Here is a 23,455-nt window from a genome sequence, read left to right on the forward strand (position 1 = left end):
GAGGAAGACCGAAGAAAACATAGATGGATTGTGTGGATGAGGATTCAGATATGACAGCTGACAAAAATATATGGACCAGCACGTACTGTGCCTTTTCCTCTGTAGAGACAGGGGAAAATCGACGATAGGTGTTTTGTGATTACAAAACATTGTTCTCTATCGATGAAATACTTTGAGAATCAAGAGCATTCGAAGCTAGGTAATTACGAAACTGGTGTTGCTTCAAATCGACGTAATAATGTCTAGAGCGCAACATCGGGGCAGCTCAAGCGTGTCGTTGAACGATAACAGGCGGCAATTGTCGCATTTGCAAGATAATGGAAGTGGCTGGAAACGGATAATCTGTTTCACTATGCGACTCAGAAAATGACGACGGCCTAGATCCGACTAATAGACTTCCGTGCGAATTGTGCGGGTGATCTTATTTTACGTCTCACTTCCGTTCAGGAATGACGCGAAACTGAGATGCAACGGGTACAGAAACATCTATCTAACACAAGAGATCTAGAGATTTCATGCAAGCACTAATACATAAAGTGAGAGTATATGAGATCATTGGCACTAACCTAATACTCATCAATAGAAATCTTCAAGAACAAGTTTAGACTTAGAAATAGTTCTTTATAACCTGTCGTGTTTGTTAACTAAAATATCATTAGTTAATTTATTTTTGAAAAAATGTAAACAATAAATAATTCTCATTATTAATTTACCGCTTATTGTAAACAAAACCATTAAAGACTGTCTTAAGTCAACAGAATGATGTATCTGTTTGTTTTGCATGCTTCCTCCTAACAGAAAAACTCAAAGGGCAACAATAGACCAACTTTTTGTCATTAAACTATGAGACAAGAATTAAACCTCGCATTCCATCGTCGCCATTTGCACTGTATGCTGATGACGTCTACTCCCGTCGGTGGCTCGGACAGAACTGGATTGACTGTAGACAACTGATAAATATATGGTAAGTATGGAATTAAAAAAAAAGTTAACGATAAGATTTCTCATCGGAACCTTTCTTCAAAAAACTTCGATAAGGATAATTGGAATTTAGAGTACTTACTTTAGAAATGGCGCTTGAAATTTTGAGAGCATACAAAGGCTTTAGGCATCGATGTTTATCTTTATAAGGAAAAATCATTTAACTTTAAGTCATGACGTAATGTACTTTTGTGTCACGTCACAGCGTATCAGTGAATCATGGTCGAGTCGTTTTGCAGGTTATCGCAAATGTTAAAAATGTCCTAATCTTGCTTTTTTGTACGTTCACTATAGTACGAGGTAAACCAAAACATGACCCGTCTACTTCTCGTTCTGAGTATTTGAAAATACGTATGTAGCGATTAAATTTTCTGAGAAATTAGTTTTGTTTACTTTATGTATATAGCAGGGTGCGGTGTCAGCGTGGTTTTCGTACATTTTTAAGCTTTTTGCTTTTGAGTTTAATAACATTTTATTATTTTTACTTCTTAATTCGAAAATGTTTGCATCTATGCAAGGTCTAGTACATTTTTTGATAGTATTCTTACTATGTGTATTTATATGCATTAAAACTAACATGGGAAGCATATTGGGAATATTTTCTAACCACTATTTGACATTGAATAAACCACAAATGTTAGTTATTTGATAAACTTTTATAACATAAAGATAATGTAACCATATTTCAAATAAAGTATATGGTATCCTATTGTATTGTTTCGTGTTCTGTGTAATTTGTCGTTGTTGTTTTTTCGCGTAAATATAAACGCAACGGACGTGACCGTCACAATTGCGGACATCCGCGTAACCTATTACGCGTAACATCAGAAGATTGACTTTGGTATGAAAGTCAATTTCAATTTACAGACCTTACATTGTGAGCTTATAAACTGTTCAAGAACTCTAAAGATATTTGTTAAAATTGAAAATAATTTAGAGAAAAAGAAATGGACCATTTGATGAATTTTATTGAGTCAAATAACTGATGTGATGTACAAGGAAATCTTTCAATTAAAATTTAATCAATTGATTCATAAAAAATATAGATTTTATGGAATTAATCTGACAATTAACAAAAGACATAATATACGCACTCTTTATACGATCACTAGCTTTCGCCGCCGCGAGGAATAAAAAACATAAGTAGCCTATATGTTCTTCAAAATTATCACGTCTGTGCCAAATTTCGACATCCGTTCAGCAACTTAGGCCACAAACTCTAGCAAACATCCATCCATCTAAACTTTCTCATTTATATTACTAGTAAGACTAAGGTTCGCTATAAATCATATTTTAAACAAACATAAACACCTTCCATAACGATATCCTGTTTTCATCTTAATAGCGCGAGCGTGAAGAAACAATAAATTAATCAAGCAGACAGATCCGAAGGCGAAAGCGATCATTGTGGCCTCAACCACTTGTGTGAGGACTTCCAGTTTTATTATCGTTGTTTTATTGGACCTCTTAAACATGCTTTCAACCACCTAAACTTATTTGTATGTTTTTTTCCTCCACCGGCGTTTTTGTTACCTTGAACGTTTTCTATACTAATATTATGAATAGGAAAGATTTCATTGTATATTTGTAGGATTTGATACAACTGAAACAATTTCAAAGAGACAAAACAAATTATAGAATTAAAAAAAGGAATATGTCTTCATTTGCTAATAGCCTGAAACTGTTTGCAGTATTAATCATTTTTAAAAGATTAATTACTATCTTCATTCAATAAATGCTTGGAAAATATCATCTCATTTCAATTTCTATAAACGTTAAATTTTCCTGGTAATTTGAACTAATACCTGTAGACAGTAAATGCACCGTAAGTTAAATTTAATAACCAGTGCTGTTCCTTTTAATAATGTAATTTGATAGCTCCCGTTGTATGGCCGAGTTATACAAGAATTTAAATTCTATATCAAGTATTAAATAATAAGTGAGTATTTTCAGTAACACGAATAAATAAGATACGAAATGAGTATATTAGAGGAAGTTTGAGAGTAGCCCCAGTAGTAGAGAAGGCAAGGAGTAAAAGGTTAGCATGGTATGGGGAGGGATGAAATGCATGTTACAAGGAGAACGTCATTTATGAGTGTGGAAGGGTACATCGGTAGAGATAGACCTAGAATGAGATGGGTGGATTGCGTAAAAGGTGTCATGATTTTTGGGTCAAGAGTTGACTCGTAAAATCCCACTGGGATTTCAGGAAAAGTGTACATAAATATTCTTTTAAGGATACAAAATACATAAGGAGTGTGGAGAGTTAAAAAGCCGTCTGATTACATTCACAGTGCTTTACCGTTAAGCCTCGTAAAAGCGAAGACCTATTAAGATTAACGAGATATTGCTTCCTTCGACTATCCTAATGTGTTTACTTGTTTATTCAAGCTTGTGCGTTAAGACATCAGTACTTTTTAACTATGTCTTAATGATGTAAGAAGCATTGTGTGACGAGTTTTAAAGATATTAGTAAATGCAGTGACAAATAAACAATGTATTAAATAACAGCATACAATAAGAAAAGACAATGTTAATGAATTTATGATTATATCTACATATGTCCATTAAGTTCATTAAATCCATTTAAAAAGATAATAAAAACCAAACTAATAATATAACCTTCAATTAATTTTATCAAGACAAATAAATTAGATATTTCATTGCACATTCGAAAATAGAATTAAAATATCGCGAAATCCTATATTTAATGTAAATTTAATAAGATTTAAATATATATCACATTTTCTTAAAATAAACAATTCAGTAATAATATTACGATTACTATTACAATGTTTTGCACATCTGTGTCTCGATGTCAATTAAAAATCCATACGGAAATGTAGCTATAACGGATTAGGTATCAATTTCTTGATGGAATTTTATTTTATCTACTGCATAACAATGATATCCTGCTCAAATGTTAAGTCCATCAATGCTGATTTGTCATGTATATAATTATAAAAGAATATATAAACAACCGTGCGGTTTTCGCGGAACTTCCTGCCCCGCACAGCCGAGCTGTGGAACGGTCTGTCCTCGGCGGTATTTCCAAACCAATACGACTTAGAATCCTTCAAGAAGCGAGCCTACAATTTCCTCAAAGGCCATCAACGCATCTGTAGTTCCTCTGGTGTTGCGAATGTCCATAGGCGTCGTTGACCATCTCTGTGTTCCCGCCGCTCGTTTGCCCCCTTCTCTTATAAAAAAAAAACTAATTTATAAAATAAAGGTGTTACGCAGATAAGTTATAACTTTTTATGGACTTTTTACTAAGGTTTCTTGTGCAATGTCCATCCAAGTTTGGATTCTAATCGTAAAAGCAATATTCTAACTTTAAACTCTAGTGGTTACAAACATAATGGTTTGAGCTCCTAATCAACCTAATCGTGGTAAGAAAACTCTTACGATTAAACCAGTATTCTGTTCAGAAATATTTAATAGACAATCTTCGACACAAAAATTAAATTTAAAACCTAGAAAAGTTACTTAGAGGGCCTTTAGAGGATTACAAGGCTATTAGGTTTTTTAAAAATTGGTTGTTCAGAAATTTTCATACTGTATTTAACGTTAGTCCACCCTAAATTATTTAAAGCATATACGCGATCCCTTGTAATAGCAAGGGCGGATTCAGCCTTGGCGCCAGGGGGGGTCACATAGTCGTGATCAAGTCAAGAGCTTGACAAAATATGTAAATATATTTTCTCAAGCTCTTGACCAATCAGCTCAGGGGGGGGGGGTTCATGACCCCCATTACCCCCCTCTGGATCCGCCGTTGTGTAATAGGTTACCAGGACCTTGATTATACAACGGGAAGTATCTCATGCAGGTATGTTTGCATTTAATAAAAGTTTTAATTAGTAATGAATAGGGGAAGGGGCCGTCCCCAACAGACTCAATGAGTTACTTAATATCCCAGCAGTATTAAACGTTATTTGTATATTGACATATTATTTGTTTTAAATTATTTTTTAATTATATTAATTATCGAGTAATAATTTATAGAAGACATAATAAATTACTATGATTTCTTTATTCAAATTATAGTGTTTCAGTTAAATCTAAGAATAGATTTGTACATTAAAATAATTATTATACAAAGGCCAACATTTTAAATAGCGTTCATTCAAAACTAGCTTTTGCCCGCGACTCCGTCCGTGTGAGATTTAAAAAAAAAAAAAAACAAAAGCGAGGAGCTTATGTACTCTTCCAGACTATACTCTACATCTATGCCAAATTTCATCGAAATAGGCTTAGTCGTTTAGGCTACAAACTCTAATGAACATCCATCCATACATCTAAGTTTTTGCATTTATAATATATACTCGTAATACTAATATTAACAAGATCTGATTATCATGGTACATAATACAGTGAGACACGTAACGATTTCAAGTAAAAATTTAGTAATAATACGGATTGTGGTGTTGATTGTCACAAACCGTGGATCCACGACCGGTATTCTTGTTAGAAGCTCTGTGTGTACGTATGTTTCTATATTACTCTTTGGGGTCACGATATACCGAAGTATTCAGGGGCGGGAACTGGTTCCACGTAGACTGCGGATACCCTACTTTAAATCGGACTAAAGTTACTTTCAATCTGCGTTGCGAATGTATGAATTTGGATCGAAATGTAGTTAATTTGAATTAATTTCTTATTAAAATATTTTTATTAACATTTAGTTCTATCTCATTTATTCGTACACTCGTAGTTTCTAAAAAAAACGAATTAAAGCAATCCGCGATTTGAATAATAATTTTATTCGAAAAATTATGTATTTTTATTTTTTTATTTTATGTGATGTGAACTGGCCAAAATATTTAATATTCTTTTTGAAATTACGATTAGGGTCCAATAGAATGTTGTTACATCTGGCTTATCTTAGAAATTAAAAAAAAATCAGTTACAATCGTTTGAATTAGGAACGAATGAATGACTATTGGATACGGCGTTTGCATCCGAGTCTGTTACAGACGCCCGGGTCTAGAACGGACGACCGGGTCTGGTTGCATCGTTGGAGCCGGGTGGTGCGATCGAGCGTCAGTCCAGTCGTCACGTCAGTCCACAACGAGCCGTCGACTCGACAGTACGTCACTACGTCGCCACGAGCACCGAACGTGGCGCGATAAACTTCCACATACAAATAATAATCAAAAGCCGACTGTGCATGGATTGAGTGACAGTGCGTCAGTGAAGATTAAGTGTTCGGCTCCTAGCTACGGGACTCCAAAAAAACTATTATTTTTTATAAAACGAACATCGAAACGAAGCAGCGACGAAATTGTTTTTCTTTCCGAATTGCACAATAATCCAAGGTGAGCGCATTAACTTTTTGTACTAATTAATAAAGTTAGCAGTAATTCAATTAATTACTTTTAGTTTCTTGCTAATAGTAACCTGATTTCAACACAAATTAATGCCAAAATCTAGTTAAATATATAAAAAATTATAGGCAACTTATTTTCCCGTCAGTTATTTTTACAAAGACATGATATCTTTTTTAACAGTTACCGTCAACAGCTAAGGTCCATGGTTGACTAAAGTAGATTTTTCAAAAATGCCAACGAAGCTGAGTGTGAATTTTTTAATTCGAATATGTTTGTTGTGCTGAGAAAATATCGATTTAGTTACTTTACGATGTCAATGGCACACACTATCATTAAGAACTCGTATTTTCGATTTGAATAACAATTTAGGACGACGATAAGATTTCTATGTGATGACAAATGATTTTTAATATATAAAATTAAGACAGCTAAAATTAAAAGGTCACGCGATAAAGAACTCAAGTACAAACGGATATTTAACAAATGATTATTTTTAATATAGGCACTTGATCTATGATTTAATTAAGATTTATCTTAGTATTATTTAGGATTTCCTATAACGAGATTATAAGATTCAGCAAAGTAGTGTTGTAAATTTAGTATTTAACGCTTATAGTTTTTGCGATTTAGATACCTGGTATTGAAAAGGAACGAGTAATACACAATGGTGCGGAAATGCTAAACATTTCTGATGGTAAAAAATGAAAACGACCTACGTACCCCTACAACCTCTTAAGTTGACCTTTGCAGTTTGAGATGGTTGTTGTTCAATTTTAAATATACCCGCATATTTGTGACATTGACGAAAGAACAATCAGCGTTAGTTTATTTTTTACTCTATAAGTTCCAAGTTTGAAAACGCTTAATAAAAAAGCGGCCAAGATTTTTTAATTAAATACTAATAGTGTCATTAAAAACTACTAAAAACACTCGATTAAAACACAGAATATAAAGTTATAAAAAAACACGATATCCGTAATGAAATATCGTCAGTTCGTTAGGCTTCTGAAGACCTTGGCATAGGTTTTTCTTATAGTTGCTCTTGAACAGGATTATCCTAAGCATACTAAGTCCATGGACACAAGAACTTTGTAAAATCACGCTACTCGTATATTAAAGTTCAAGTAATAAATACACAATTTTTCTTGAGTCAACTATTCTTCACTAAAGAGCGCGCGCACATCTTTGACTAAACTATCGCACAACTGTTTAGTCGCACTTTGATTCCTATGATTTATTTTTATAGGGACTCTGGTTCCTTAGAACATAAATAGTATATTTAATATAGAATATATACGATGTTATTCGAAATAAACGGAGCCTGCTCTAACATTATAAGCACGTCGCCGCCATGCTCGCGTCATTTCGTTAAAAATTGTAATTTTGTTATTAAATTTAAATTACTACAAAGTGTCATTAGCAAGGAGAACTACGTCAATGATTTTTTGTTTACATCTGAAATGTAATGACTATAAACAGCGAATATAATGGTCCAGAGAACGAACCTTGCGGTATCCAATATTATTTTCTCAATTTGTTACAATTAATTTATATATTTCTTGATTAATTTTGTATTTAAACGATTGTGGATTAACTTAATGCATCAGAACGTGTTCAGTAAACACCGGTTTTGTGCATTTCTAGACAGCACGGAGACTGGCATCACGATCCGCGCTATTACAGTAATGGATGCTCGATTAGCGAACGGCCGCCTTTAACCTCGCGATCACCGACAGAAGGCTACAATCTGTCTGATTTTTTTCCTCTTTTGTATAACACAAAATCTTTAGTATTGTGTCCGAAATAGACAACTAACTATTGCATTATTTCAGTCTATAATATAAACCCTGACAATATTTCCATGATTTTTATTGCAGTGTCGTTTCTTTTGCTAATAATTCAATAATCGTCGATCGATTCCATTTCTTGCTTGTTATCAATACATATGGAAAAACGTATATTCCCGGTAAATCGTAGTTTACATTTTATTATTACTTTGGAAAAATTCACAGTTTAAAGATAACTTTGACTTCTTGCTTTAAAATTTCCAGAATAACTTTTCTACTGTAATTTTATTAATTGTTAATTTTAACAAAGTATCTTAAGGATTTCCATTGTCTTCTGTTATTTATATTTCAATAAGCTGGGCAAATAGCTAGTTAAATAATTGATACATATTTAATATGTGATAACAGAACCAACTTCATTTGTGCATACTGCAACGTGAGACATGCAAGGCTTTGTATGTACAAGAATGTCTTACGTATGTATTGCAGTGTGAAGAAGTTATCACAAACAAATAATGCAGATATATTAAAACGTTTAAATTTAAATTAATTTCTTGTGATGTGATAATGAAAAACGTGACTGATAGCTAGGTCAAATAGTGATTACGAAATAGCTACTGCAAATTTTACGTGGAGTTTTTGTATGTTATGTTATCGTATTTGTACTAACTAGCTGGTACTCTGATGTGTCTTTTTGATACTTTTATCTGTGTAAAAATTATTTTAAAGTAGTTTTATTTTCTACTAAGATCAATGGAGTCTTTTTATCTATAGATATTGTTAGGAATAAAATTAGTACCGTGCTATAGAATTGGCGCAACTCTTGGTTATCGGCATAAACGTCACGTCCCTAGCTGACAGCTGTCAATGTCACTAGAAGTATGGATAGATTGGCGCGCATCCTAAGTCTTGACGAGAAGTATTGCTCTGAGTTAAAAGCGACAATATCAATTAAATAAGTTGTCTAATAATATAGACTAAATTCATTCATTCCTACAGATGTAGGCTAAATTCATCAAAATTAATACACATTAAAATCATTATTAGATTTTTTTTTTTTATAACATAAGGTGGCAAACGAGCAAGCGGCCACCTCAATCCAAAGCGACCGCTGCCCATATACATCCGCAATTGCAGATGCGTTGCCTACCCTTATCCGACGGAGGAGGAGACGCACATAAAGAGGACATTTCCCCTTCCTATGCATATCCTCCACCGTCAAATCCACTTCCTCTTCCCATCCTCTTCTTATAAGAAAAGGGCGGTAAAGAGAAAGGGACTAAAATTAGGCCTCCGGCCTCCTAGGCGATTTCTCAACAATGGTATTTTTTATCTGATTTATAGAAAGTATTCATTATTCAATTAGAAATACATCAAACTGATAGTTAAATGTTTTAGCCACGACTAAAACTTTAATCTATGTTAATATTATATGGAGGAAAAATTGTTTTTTGTATGTAAATATCTCAAAAACTAGAGGACCGATTTTAAAAAGTCTTTCACCATAAGAAAGGTCATTTATATGTGAGTAACATGGGCTATATTTTTTAATTTTACGAGGGCGAAGTCGCGAGTACCAGCTATAAATATAGCAAGCCCAACACCATTATTAAAGCTGTCAAAGCAAATTGCGAATACAATGTTATCTGTATCAATATGTTAACTACAATGTCTACGTTCAGCTGTTCTCCACAAGACAGTTAGGAAGCTCGCCTGATACTGGTTTATGATTAATGGTGGGCATGGTTCTTTACCGTTACCCGTTTCAACAATGTTTCTTAGAATCCCATTAATTTCACTTAGTTATTTCATTTTGAATATATTTTTATATGTACTCAATAATCAATAAACTGTCTATCAAAAAAATTACATGATTAGAAAACCATATTTCATCACATGATTGTATTTTAGTACTAAATAACATTAACACGTATTGATTTTTTTTAAATAAGAACACTAATTTCACGTTTTTAAATTAATTAGTCAATTTCAGGGACACTAATTAAATTTGTTTACATTTAAGACAATTTGTTTATGCGGAACTAGAATGGCTGTCAGAAAATATAACAGCTAATATTTGTTATTCACACCACTATACCGCTTTAACTGTGACATAACAACCGTCCCGTGTTAATTACCGGTGATAGTATCTGTAATCTCCATGACATTATCTCAAGCTATCTACCGGCTCCAAGGTTTACTGGCAGCGAGGCCCCTTATTACTTAAAGGTGATTATTTTGTAACAGGTAACACATAATACTCTTACAATTTTTAAAATTCAGATAAACTGATAAATTATAATTCAAAGAGTGATAAAGGTTTTTACGCACATTAGGCAACCATCATCCAAATCAGCAACTGGTTGATAAGAGATTTTATTGTGGTTTTTTAATACAACATATTTCGATTATAGTTAACAGATTTCTTAAGATATTTAATAGTTCTTCAGTAGTAATATCAATCTAAATCTTTACTATAATAATAAAGCGTAAACACACACTTCTTTGTTGCCTAAGATGTCAGCAATTACAGCATATTACACTTATGTCACGCTTTAGGCTATACATATAATAATTTCACGCCATTAAACTTAGAGGGTAAATATTTTGGATAAAAACCCTAATGTTGGTAAGAGACCATAAGTTGCTGCCAACATCAAGGAAGCAAGGTTGCTATGGTTTGTCATAATGTCATGTCAATTTGACATTTGCAATTGACACATGTAAACAAGAAAATAGAATTTTCATAATTTTATGCGAATGAAGTCACACGGGAACAGCTATTAGTAATAAAGTCTAACAGAAACAACGATTATGCCCTTCACAGTATCTCATATTGAGGTTATATTTGTCGAGAAATATTTACAAAGTAAAGTTGTTACATATCACTTCTGAGTCAATACCCACTAAAGAAGCATTTAAATTAAAGATAAGATAGTTATAGATTTTTTATTAACAACAAATGGCTGATAAATAAAAAAAAATCAAATCGTTATTTCCGATTTAAAGATTGTATCACTTTTTGACCGACTTCCCAAAAGAAGGAGGTATTCAATTCGACGATATGTTTTTTTTTTGTATATAAGTTTTCTGACATTTTCTCCAATATGGCAACATCCTCTATAACGATAGAAATGAACTTAATAACCTAACTTCTATCTCCAGTTTATCTTAGTCGTCGCCACTGTTAGTATCCAATTATCACGTGAACCCTCACTCAAATGATCACTCGTCTGAGTGAGGCGGATAACAAGCTAACACCATTATGGAATGAACTATGGAACGTATGGACTAGCACTCCATCTTTCGACCAAATCGCCTTAATATCGGTAAATGGTTAAACGTTATTTTGTATTTTATTCGGTTAAAACGCTCGAACTATAAAGCTCGCTTTATAACTGCAGTGAAAGTACTGAATGGAATAATTAGTTCGTCGAACTGTATCACACTTGCGCGTGTAAAAAAGTATGTCATTGGGTCTTTCCTCGATGAATGTTTGCCGGTAGTGCAATTCGAACCAACCGGCGTTGCAGTGTCGAAATTGATATATCGTTAAAACTTTTGTCTGTCTAATCAGATTTGGTGTATTGAAATGATTTGCGTGTAGCGTAATCGATTAGTGTAAGCGACTTTCACCTTTTTTTCTCATGTGGTTATGATCACAATCGTGTGCAACGGTATTTTATCGAAGTGTGCGTGGCTTGCTGTAACGTTTCAGCTTTCACCGAGCTGAAGTTTGTTACCGTTTATCTTACAACAAAATTAAAAGATTTCGTTTAACGTCACACGAGAAATGTTACAAATTACATGAGCAATTATTTGTACACGTCTTATTGATTTAATTTTCCTGTCAATTTTAAGTTTACAATTAACTAATAATAAATAACTTTATACAAGACATGTTTTAGAACATTTACTATATCTAGCAGATTTTCGCGTTAGTTTTTTTTATGTATAATCAAGACGCAACCGGTTGTTTAGCAACGATCGTACGATGCGGGCGGGGCGGGTTGCCATCCGCTACGTCGGTATGTAACACCGGTATTGCCATACTAATACCTGTAATAGGATTTGTGTAGTATTGTGATACAGATATAAACAGATTCTATCAGAATCGTATTAAATGATGCCTTTTTATGTGATATGTTAACAATTCTAGTGTTGTAATAAATTTTGTAAAATGTTATGAAGTTTCTAATGACATAAAATCGTACTTTCTTGTTAAATTATCAATTCTAGACATAATTTCACTATTTAAGGAAAGCTGTAACAATCAATTTACCGTATAAAATCCCGTTTATCGAGTTATTTAATTGTCGGTGTGAATTCAAAAGCCCATTGACCTTCCCACGTCCGTAATAGTCTTCAATTTCCTTATGTAACTTGTTTTTACGCATTAGGTATGAAGGTACGGCTTCAAGTAGTGGTAGAAAAAAAATATTAACTTGAACATCTTTGTACGTTTTGACGAACATTGATTTTTTAGTCATTCTAGTTTAAGAAGCTGAGATTTCTTTTGATAATTCATGCAATAAAACAATATTATCTCATAAATTATTTGTTTCTAAATCTGTTTGGACACAAGTCTTGGTATAAGTAAGGAATTAAGCGATATATTCGTTCGCAGTCTTCGTTGTGAATAACAATTAAGTAGCCTTGTGTATTGGCGCCTAATCTCCTTGGTCTGTTTTCCTTTCGTGACGTGACGTATGAAAATCTCAAATGGAATGATCAAGGAATCAAGACAGTACTATATCTATGTACAGCTTTCTCATTTTTCGGTTACCAAATCGATACGTAATTTATTTGATAGTATCTTCTTTATAAGGTATCATGCATGAATCAGACTCATCTACACTTTACCTTATAAAGTTCTTCTAGTTTAGGCCTCTATGCTCACTGTAATAGATGTTTTTTTTTAATATATGAAATATAACTATCATAATTAATTTCAACGTATAATGCTAAGGCCGATTTTAACTTGTTCCATACATACAGACGTGTTTTAATTGCAGCATGACGCTTGCCGTTTAAAGCCCTGACGTGACGTGACGTATCGTATTATGTGAATGGTGTGACTATTTAATGGTTTAATAGCGAATGAATGTAGTTGGTTAACGTCATTAAATAGCATGCGTTTTTTGAACCGTTGCGATACGTTTTTTTTGTTCTAATGTAGTTGCATGGAAACGAAACGTGCGTATTAAAATCTAGGTTTTAAAAATATTTTTAGTTCTTATCAAATTCTCGGTATTATTAGACACAGGATGTAAATCACATTGCATGGTACGGGTATCGTGCCGACCAAAATTTTTTGACAATATTTTTATTTAATTCACTTGTATTAATCGTCTGTAATGGAATTACCAGCTAAATATTGTTGACTTAATTAAAACTGATAACCGTGAACTTATGGTATCCATGGTTTATATGGAAAAACAAATATTATTTTATATTAAGTTACGAAACATATTGCGTGACATAAACTTTTGTTTAATGTTGAAATATTCGAAAAAGGGTGAAATAACAATATCTAATTTAACTTATTTCAGATATTTACATATGTGAATAGTAATTATATTGAATAAGCATTCATTTTAATGTTTAAATGGGACATCGGCTGGCGCTAAGGTGCGCCGTTTCTACTAAATAGGTCATAGGCCATTATGTGACGATAGTCGCTGAAGTCATTGTAATTGTTCTCCATTGTGTTACAAAACAGTTTTAATATATAAAGGTATATATGAGTGATTTGTATAGTATGGAACTTTGTTGACAAATAAGACATTAAAAAAATGTTTCTATTATTTTCTGCTAGTCACTGCTTGCTATTTAGAGGTAATGAAAATAAAAATTAAGAACAACATAAATAAATATCTCGAAACATATTACAGGCGAAGCGAAATTTCATTAAAAAAATGAAGTATCGAAAACGAATTACAATTTTCAAGAAATACATTTCTACGTTCTTCAAGATTACTAGGACTGTCATTAGACACATCATCCTCCTTGTTTCCATTTTTGTTGCGATGTAAAAAGTTGTACTGTGTAGTTATGTCACAAGTGTAAGTAGTGCTTAGCTCCTACCATTTGTATTCGTACAAACTGACTGAAGATTAATAATCACGATCGATTTTATGTTCAAAGAGGACTACGATCTCCTATAAAAGGTAAATTCGAGTAGGTACTTTATTTCTCTATAATAGCTACATGTACATTTTGTCGAAGTAAGTTTTTCCGTTATTAATTTCGAGTTTGTTCGATTTGTTTATAAACCGTAGTAGTGGTCGGATGCTTTTAGCCCAATATAGGCATGGTATGGTACCGGTCTAACATGGCGACTGCCTGTACCGGTCCAAATTCCTAATCGCGTGTTTTCTTAGAGATAATTATCTATTGTTCCCGATGTTAAATTCTATAATTAGTGAATGAAAGTTAAATTATTTCTCGATGTTCTATTGTTTTTTTTAACAATTATGATGCAATACCAATAGTTTAAGGAATTGTTTCAATATGTCTTTACAAGCAATTCACATGTTTTATTCACTATTATACTCCAACACTACTTAATAGTTTTAAAACTAGACACCTCTGTTTTCATGTAACACAATTAGAGAGTTACATATAAAGAAATTCGAAATTTGTTAGTTCTTTAAGAAATAATTTACTACTCATGTGCATATATTCAAAATTCAAGGATAGTTTACACTGCATTACACGAGCACTTACATAAACATAAACAATTTAAATGAAACAAGTTGTTTCTAGAAAGCGATGGTGGTCAGCTCTAAAATTCACTATAAATTTCTTGCATTTCATTTATACATTATTAACCCAGATTACATTTTCCCAATATAGATTTGTACTCAATTATTATACGTATTTCCCCTGAAGAATAATTTCATCCTCCTTATCTTATACGTCAACAAATTGATATTAAAAAAAAAACGTATTTATACAAAGAATATAACAACATTCTGAATTCATTTACCGTTTCTCCGACACACAGATTGACATTGATAACATTTCATTTGCCTTTTAACATTAACTCCTTTCGAAAATCACGTGATATGCGTAATATGAACTGTTGGCATTTTGTAAACTCGACGGATTTAATGCCGACGATTAAAACAACCTTTAATGTAGAATTACTTGATTTAACATCAATCCCACTGTTTTATCGTCAGCAAACTGTAATAAAAAAGGAAAGGTGTCTATTTTAATAAAATTGCGTATTAAACCGGAAGTTGTTTACGATCAAATTTTACTTGTACACAAGGACTTAAAGTAAATGGATTAAATCCTTGAAAAGTTAAAATTGGAAATTATTTGATTTCGAATGCACGGCTTTTATATGAAACATGGACATTGGATTTATTTGTACTACGTATATGATTACTGCATAAATGTACCAATATTTCCCGAAGGTAAAAGCACTCACTGCACTAGCGTGGGTGAAGTGACCACAAGTAAATCTAGACCAGGAGACAACTGGTTATAAAGGACAATAATACGGTAGGGACGTTTTATTTACAGGGTAAGCGCTTGAATTGCATATCTACATAAATGTTAAAGAAACAGTTGTTTATCTCCCATTCATAAAAACTTTCTTTAACTAAGTGTAACAACAACATTTAAATAACAAGCATTTGAGTTATAGTAGAAGACATTTGAATCATTAAGGACCTTTCTGATTACGATCCAACTTGTATAACATTTTCAAACAAACATAGACACATAAAAGCAGAAAAAGAAGATTCAAGTATTATATCTTCAAATTCTAACATTTAATGAGAAATTTTACAATTCAAAGTGCTATACCGAAGCGATGTCCAATTAGAAAGCTTATGAACACGCCTAAGAGAAACGAACGAACCATTCAAATCTAGACTTAGAGCGACCAAGAGTTAGCGGGCCCACGCGAACTTACCGCAATTCAATCTAAAGGCTTTCCAACGGTAATGGATTCTCAAACGCCCGCAATAAACATTGTAAACTATTATAGAAGGCATTTGATTCGATACTGCGGCAATGGACAACCTGGACGTTTATGGCCGCTTACACGTTACGGCCGCTAACAATAATGACTATCTTAAGAAAGTACGTGAATAAATCTTTCAGAGAAACTTGTTTGATTTATCGTTTAAGAGCAATATATTCCGCTTTGAGCATAACAGTGAAACTATTTATGTCGATTGAATTGACTGAATCGTAATTCAATGTAATGTTTAGTATAGAAAACAATAATAAAAAATGGTTAAAATACTTACGTACTTACGTACTTACGTTACGTATTTAAGATGAAAAGAATAAAAATGCAGACATCTTGAAGAGGAAGTTCTGTCAAAACATTACTGAGCACGTCTTAAATGCTTACTTAAAAACACAATAGGTTATCAAAACCCTAAATTGCTACTCGTGTTGAAATAAGGTAGCCTAATATAAATAGCTAGTTTATTGTTTACTTGCCCCATTAGCTGTTTGAGAGACAGTATCGCAGGTAGTAAAGCAACGGTTTCCGTGAACGAGTTTATTTTAACTGCACCACAAAACAACGGATGCTTGCTACTTTTGGCACTAACTGACCACTCTTACACAATTTGAAAACAAACAAGGAAGAAAAGAATTAAGACTATACAAACAGTAGCCTTGTTACGTAAAAGAACTGAAACATTATCGATACAATCATTTGTAATCGATATCTCGTTATTTAAATCTAATCACATTTCTTATGTTGATCTTATCAGTTTTATATATCGTTGTTAATTAATAAATGAAAGTTAACGATTTCGACGGTTTTTTTTTTAAATTAGGAATACCCTTATATCTAATTTTCTGGTGTTTGTTCCCATTCCGATAAACTAAGAACTTCATGTGAGTACTGTCACGTAAAAAATACCGTGTAACAATTGACTTGTTCCGCGACGTAATCTGTTGATATATTTTTTCAGACACTAAACCAGTTAAATCATTCTCAGTAAACGATAATACGTTTCTCGCGGACATATCTCATTATCCATAGCCTCTTCGCATTGCGGTTAGGTAGTCATAGAACCACCATTATCGTTGTCTAGATTACTTGTGACCGCGAGCGTGGGGCGCGGGATATGTTTTATAGGTAAATCTGCTACAGCTAATGGCCACTGAAGTGCCATTCTACCGTCTCCTGATACTCTAGACTGGCCGGCTGCGGCCGATTCCGGTTTGCGCTCCCCGCAATTTGCTTTGCGGTGTCATTCACCGTGACCATCCAGTGAATACACTATAACTATACGCCGTATCGTAAGCCATTCTCGTTCCATGCCAATAGTGTCAGTTATAGAAGTACCTTTTTGAATTAAGTACTACATACGTCCATGTATTCATCGTCCATACATTACGAGGATTCTGCTTTTTTGTAATAACCAAAAAATGCTCTTTTAAACATTTTGATATACTTTTTATGCTGTATTCAGGTTGTTTTCACTATTAAATCAATTTGGAAAGTGTTATAGTCTTCGGCAAGTAAAAAACCAAAGTCCAAACTATTTTGTCGTAGGTTTTTTTACTTGAATTTTGCAAAAAATTACTTGTAACAATTATGTACGTGAGTGTACCCATGTTGACTGTCATTCGAAAACATACGAGAAGTGAGGTTCGTGTTATGATCGATCACGTTTGTTCTGCGGTCGTGTTGTGATTAAGTGGTGTCGTCCGATCGCATTGTTTGCGTCGCTTCGGTAAATCGATACGTGATTGACATAATTGCACTGAACGCCCGCCTCAATGTGGCTTCCCTGCATCACAGTATCTACTTTGGCATGCATTGTGGTGATTAATTCGATGATTGTTTTACAACTGATAAATAATTCAACACCTAACGTGCATAGATGTATACAGAAACAAAACAAATGTTTCAGATCTGTGCCAAAAAATCAACAGTCTCTGCTTGCGCCGTTAGGCTTTAAGCGTGAATGATCATCTATGTAAGATAGACGTAGAATTTCTGTTATCAGTTAAAAAGTATATAACTAATGTTTTAATATTGTTGTTTTTCAGAGCAAATATATGTTTTCCGAGAAATAAACTCTGTTTATGGACAAGAATGTTTAATTAGTATGTCCTTTCACTATGTTAAGTTTGTATTTAACTGATTTTTATAGTCTTATAAGAATATTTTGCTACTATAAAGTAGCATATGGCATAAGCGACCGAACATTACTAATTAATTTTCGAAATTAATTAAAATTTACCGTCTCTCAAAATGCCAACGCTATAAAACCAAACTTTAATTTAATTAATATGTGTTGTTTAATTACGTATTTACTTAGCTAATCATAAACATGTATAGCCACTGGTATAAAATTTTTAATTTACTATCCGTTCGTACGTTTAGTCGACCGTGCTACTCTATAGTAAATATTTTTTATTCGGATTAGTTTAACCTTTTATCGAAGTGCTAAAAGCATACATCGACATAATAAATCAAAAAGAAACAACGTCACGGCTTACTAAAGTATAAAACGAGTCCACGTGCGCATTTGTAGCGTTCAAAAAGTTTTAATAAAAGACGGAACATGAAAAAAAACGTTTAAGCTGTCGCTTTTGGACGGTTTAAATATTAAAGAGTTCGTCGTTGAACACGGTTGACCTGTCTGGCACTAAGCATTCATTGTATGGGGGCACTGCATAAAGTATTCTGTGTAATCAAGCAACCTTTTGGGATATCGTCATTCTCAATGACATCGCATCAAGGTTAAACGTTTATTCATGGTTAGCGTTCAATTTTCAATGCTAATTTATCAACTGATAATATATAAATATTATATAATAACGAAAAAGTTATCATATCAGATATGTTACTGCGTCATCGGAAATGATAAGTAACATTTAAAATCTCGGTTTCGTTAGTGTTATTTAAATACTTAAGATATTAACGTCATTAAATATTTGTTAATACATGATAGTTTTTAGCAAGAAATAAATTACACAAGAAATAAGTGAAGATAATTAAAATTTATTTAGGTTTCGACTCGGAAGGAAGAATGTAAATTTCTCCTTCGTGGGAGCATTTTTTACAATGAGTTTTTGTTATAATTAAGTCATGACAAAAGACAAATATAATATGTAATGGAATTCGTGATACACGAAGAGTAGGCACGAATACGAGGTCGTCCATATTTGTGCAAACATAACGGCGATAACAACGTTTGTGCACGTAAGTAACCGAGATAAAATCGACCACGAAAAGAGTAATCCCGACCGTAAAGAAATTCCTACCTGCGTGGAGCGCCGTCGAGCCGACGCCCGATTCATTTCTATATCTAACAACAAAAAATCTTTTCCTTCACAATCTGTTTACAAGACCTCCGACACTGAGGGCCTTTGTACTTCGCCTTGCCATCCGACGTCTAATGCCGGCGACCTTTTTTTTTGTCCGCATGCTTTTCTTCGAATTTCAATTTTTTAACCTCCCGAACTTCTCAGCTCGACTGAGCCTGATATAAACTTGAATAAATTGATTTATCACAGTTGGATTTATTTCATTGGCTTCTTATAGGCACTGTTCTTGATTCCCAGCGGAAACAATATTTTATGTTTGTTTTTCAAGAATCCTACATTCCTCTTTGAGTCCTTTCGTATATAAGATAGATTTGTTAGCTCAAGCTTGGTTAAGTAAAGGTTTATTACATTTGTTTCATTGGCTTCTATTCTGACGAGGAATTACATAATCAGAAATCATTCGCGTCAACCAGATTTGCATATGTGATGTCATATTTCCTCGTACCACACGATCTGTTTAATATTTTTCATCGGAATATCGCAAATTCGTTCGAAGCATATCAGTAAATTTACTTTTGTGGTTTGCGAGCGGTGGGTGACAGTGTGCAGTGTCATTGACGAAACAATATCAGTGAATCATCACGCCCACTGCCCATTGCTGTAATACTATTGAATTAGTTAGTACATATATGCCACCACCCACTTTCATATGACGTATGGTGCACCCTTTGTCACTAGTGTAGTTTTACAAATGCATGATGAATGTTACTGCAAATAATGTTTTCCAACTTCTACTAAAATAACGAATTAACTCACCTGCTTCATGATTGCTTGGTAAACAATATTTTATTCAGAAAATTAAATGTGTTTTTACTTACTTTTTACCGGAAATTGTACGAAAGTAGACGGTGATTCCATCGTTGCTATTGCCTCATACAAAAAATAGTAAAAAAATAGATATAGTAGATAGCGCGCTGCGTGCAAATATAATTCACACGCTATGTGCTCTGCCCAGAGTCAACAAGTCGTCCGCGTCGACCTTGTTCGCTGACAAACACTTTTATCAGTGAATGCTGTCCAATGGACACTGTATTTTATAATATTACTCAAAACATCGTATTTTATTACTCGACTGACAGAAGGGACTTAGTTACAGATATGCAAATGTGTGTCTTCCATTACTGTGACCTGCCATTAAAAGGCCAGTATTCTTTGATTCCTACTCTTGCCTATATTATGTAGTAATTTTTCATTAATTACTAATACTCTAGATAAAGCTAAGATTTATAGAAGATCATCATCGTTTCATTTATTAATTTCCTATGCTTACTCTTATGAAAACATAGCTTGTTATTGGTGCAAGGTATGTACGGGAGTGTTATTTTTCTCGCTTTACTGGTAGTGTATAATGGTTTCTGTCGGCGGTCGTTTCCCACGATTGCAGTGCAATGAAATGAATGTTGGCCAGATGAGGTTACACTCGCTTGCATGCAATTTACGCACTTATGTGTAACAGTTGGGTCGGGTTAAATCTAGGAGTATGAAACTGTTAACTAAAGCCTCTTTATTTACTGAAGGCAATAGTAAAAGATGACTCAATGATAGACAATAATTATTCACATTTAAATGTTTCAAACGTTGGTATTACGATCATGACATAACATTGTTATCTATTTTTAGATTGTTAGCCAAAATAGGTGGAAATCATTGTTATGTCATTCATTCTAAAAGTGGAAGAAATTCTTTGCGATTACTAATTTGAATTACATTTTATTGTATAGTTTAAGGTTGTAGATGTTTTTAGTATTACATCCATTTAATAAAATCAAGGATAAATAGAATGCAGACTTATTGAAATTGTTCGATCAGTTTGTCAGGTTTTCAATAAGGCAAGGTAAATAATAGAATGTATTGAATTGAATTTAACTATTATTTCTATTATAACTGCATTACCTGGTTATTGTTGCAAACCTATTGTTAAATTACTAATAGAAACTAAAAGTACTGAATAGTTTTTACAAGTCAATAAAAGATATTGAAAGCGTAATATTAACAGATCAGGAAATTTGTTGTATAACTTTTCAAAAGGTTTTTTTAACAAATACCTTACTAAATATACTCTTTTTTCTTTCACCAGCATTGTATAACAAAAATGCATAATTATTAGTATTAAATCGTCATCACTTTAACAAAGTGTTATAATTTTATATTAAACCAGAACACGGTCTGATTGCAGTGTTATAAAAAATTGAAACTCTTACAATATTCAAATTTCAAACCAATTTGCAAAATGCAAAATGCGGCTTGGAATTGAATTCATTTCCTGGAATCTCTCCATTTTTAAAATGATGATCATAAAAATAAGCACAAAAATAAGTAAGACAAATATGACACTCATTTTCTTTAGACATCATCCGAATTTGGAAAAAGTTCGCGGTGCAACGCGAAGCAGTTTTAGTTATCTCGTACGGTATTTGCAGCGGTTTGGGTTAACCGTTACCTTAACTGGCTGTAGCCGGTGTTATTTTATCTGTACAATTCGCAAGTTTTATCGTACTTTAAATTATATCTCGAAGGACCGCTGCAAAGCTGACCTTAATTAACACGGAATATTTTCTCGGGCTAAGCGCACGATTTACGATCTCGTTGAATTTTGATACGGCATTTCGTGCTAAAGAGTTTTTAACATGAGTATAATTTAAAGAAAATATTGAAAAAGACCTTGTTATAAGTCATTAGTTATGTATATTTTCTTGGTTGTTCGGTGCGTTTAAAGGTATTCATTATCAGTGTAATATTATCTATTTAGTTGTTTACATGCGTAGTCCAAGACGTTCGTCGTTTAGCATTGACAATAGTGAAGTCAGCGCCTCTAATGAGTTAATGACTAATACGGTGACCGAAGAATTTACATTATGTTCAAACAATAGACGTGTTTTAAAGAATAACTTACGGGAAACAATTTCGTTGTATACCTCGCGAGTGATTGCAACAGAAGAATTTATTTGAATTGTTTGACAATTTCTTTAAATAAAGTGAAAAGCAGCCTATTTTTAAGGGACATAGGTTGTATTAGGACTGGATTTTTTGTCATTTTTGATGTTACCGAATTAAAACATTTGAATAATATTGTGATGTGATGTGAAAATAACTGATTTTCTTAAGGAAATTTTACTTTCACAGACATTTTATTTAATTTCGCATCAATTTACATTACGTTTTTTATCATGATATTTATAATAGAGTTTTAATTATGTCAGATAAGAAGTAGATATACTAGTGTGGAATTTAATTAACTGTTTTGTTTTGACTTTGCCTTCATTCACCTCTATATGTTATTTACAGAGAGCTTCATCTGTTGACGTCAATCTGTGATTATGACAAGTCAAGTCAATTCCCTCATTATCTTATAACGTGCAGTTTAAATCAATTTATCTTATTTACACCGACAATGTCACCGTATCTTATGAGACCCGCTTCATTGAAATTATAAGAAAATTTACAACTTCGCGTTATTACTAGCTTTATCCCGCGAATCCGTCCGCGCCGAGTTAAAAGTAGGTTGTCTCTGCGTTCCTACAGATCATGTTCTACATCTATGCTAAATTTCATCGAGTTCTATTCAGCAATTTGGCTAGAAACAAACAGCCAAACTTACATGTCTAATAGTAAGATACATACAAACATATGACAGAATACTCGTCGTATGTGTATTCAGTACCTTTTAGCAATGGTTAAAAAAATGAAAGCCAAAAAAAGAAGAAAGTCCGAAATTCCAAGTCAACAAAACAACTGCGGTTAATAAAAAAATGAATTCAATTTTTATTTAAGGATTTATTTTGAATGACTAATCAAATAAATCTGTACAAGTTTCTGATACAAGGACTTTTGTGCAATAACGAACAGTCATGTGCTTGTTTATTCCAGTTTACAGATAAAATATTTCCTACATATACTCCTTACGACTGCGATCGTTAGTGTTGCGCGAATTCAGATAACCTATGCTCTGATATTGAGGCCTAAATGCCGAACTGAGATTGCATTTCATATTAATATTGCCCCAATTGCCAGATACAAGATTTAAAAGTTATAACG

At 33.1% G+C, this 23,455-nt stretch overlaps 1 protein-coding gene across 1 annotated transcript in view; it reads left to right on the plus strand.

The window, feature by feature from the left end:
* Positions 1-6,021: 6,021 nt before the first annotated feature.
* The window catches only part of LOC106111905, a 35,086-nt gene continuing 17,652 nt past the window's right edge, over positions 6,022-23,455 (plus strand). Inside the window, exon 1 of the mRNA XM_013294104.1 lies at positions 6,022-6,299. The gene's annotated coding sequence lies outside the window, so the exon portion shown is untranslated. The remainder of the gene's footprint in view (positions 6,300-23,455) is intronic.

This window comes from Papilio polytes, unplaced genomic scaffold (assembly GCF_000836215.1).
Source record: "Papilio polytes unplaced genomic scaffold, Ppol_1.0 DF824146.1, whole genome shotgun sequence".
NCBI lineage: Eukaryota > Metazoa > Arthropoda > Insecta > Lepidoptera > Papilionidae > Papilio > Papilio polytes.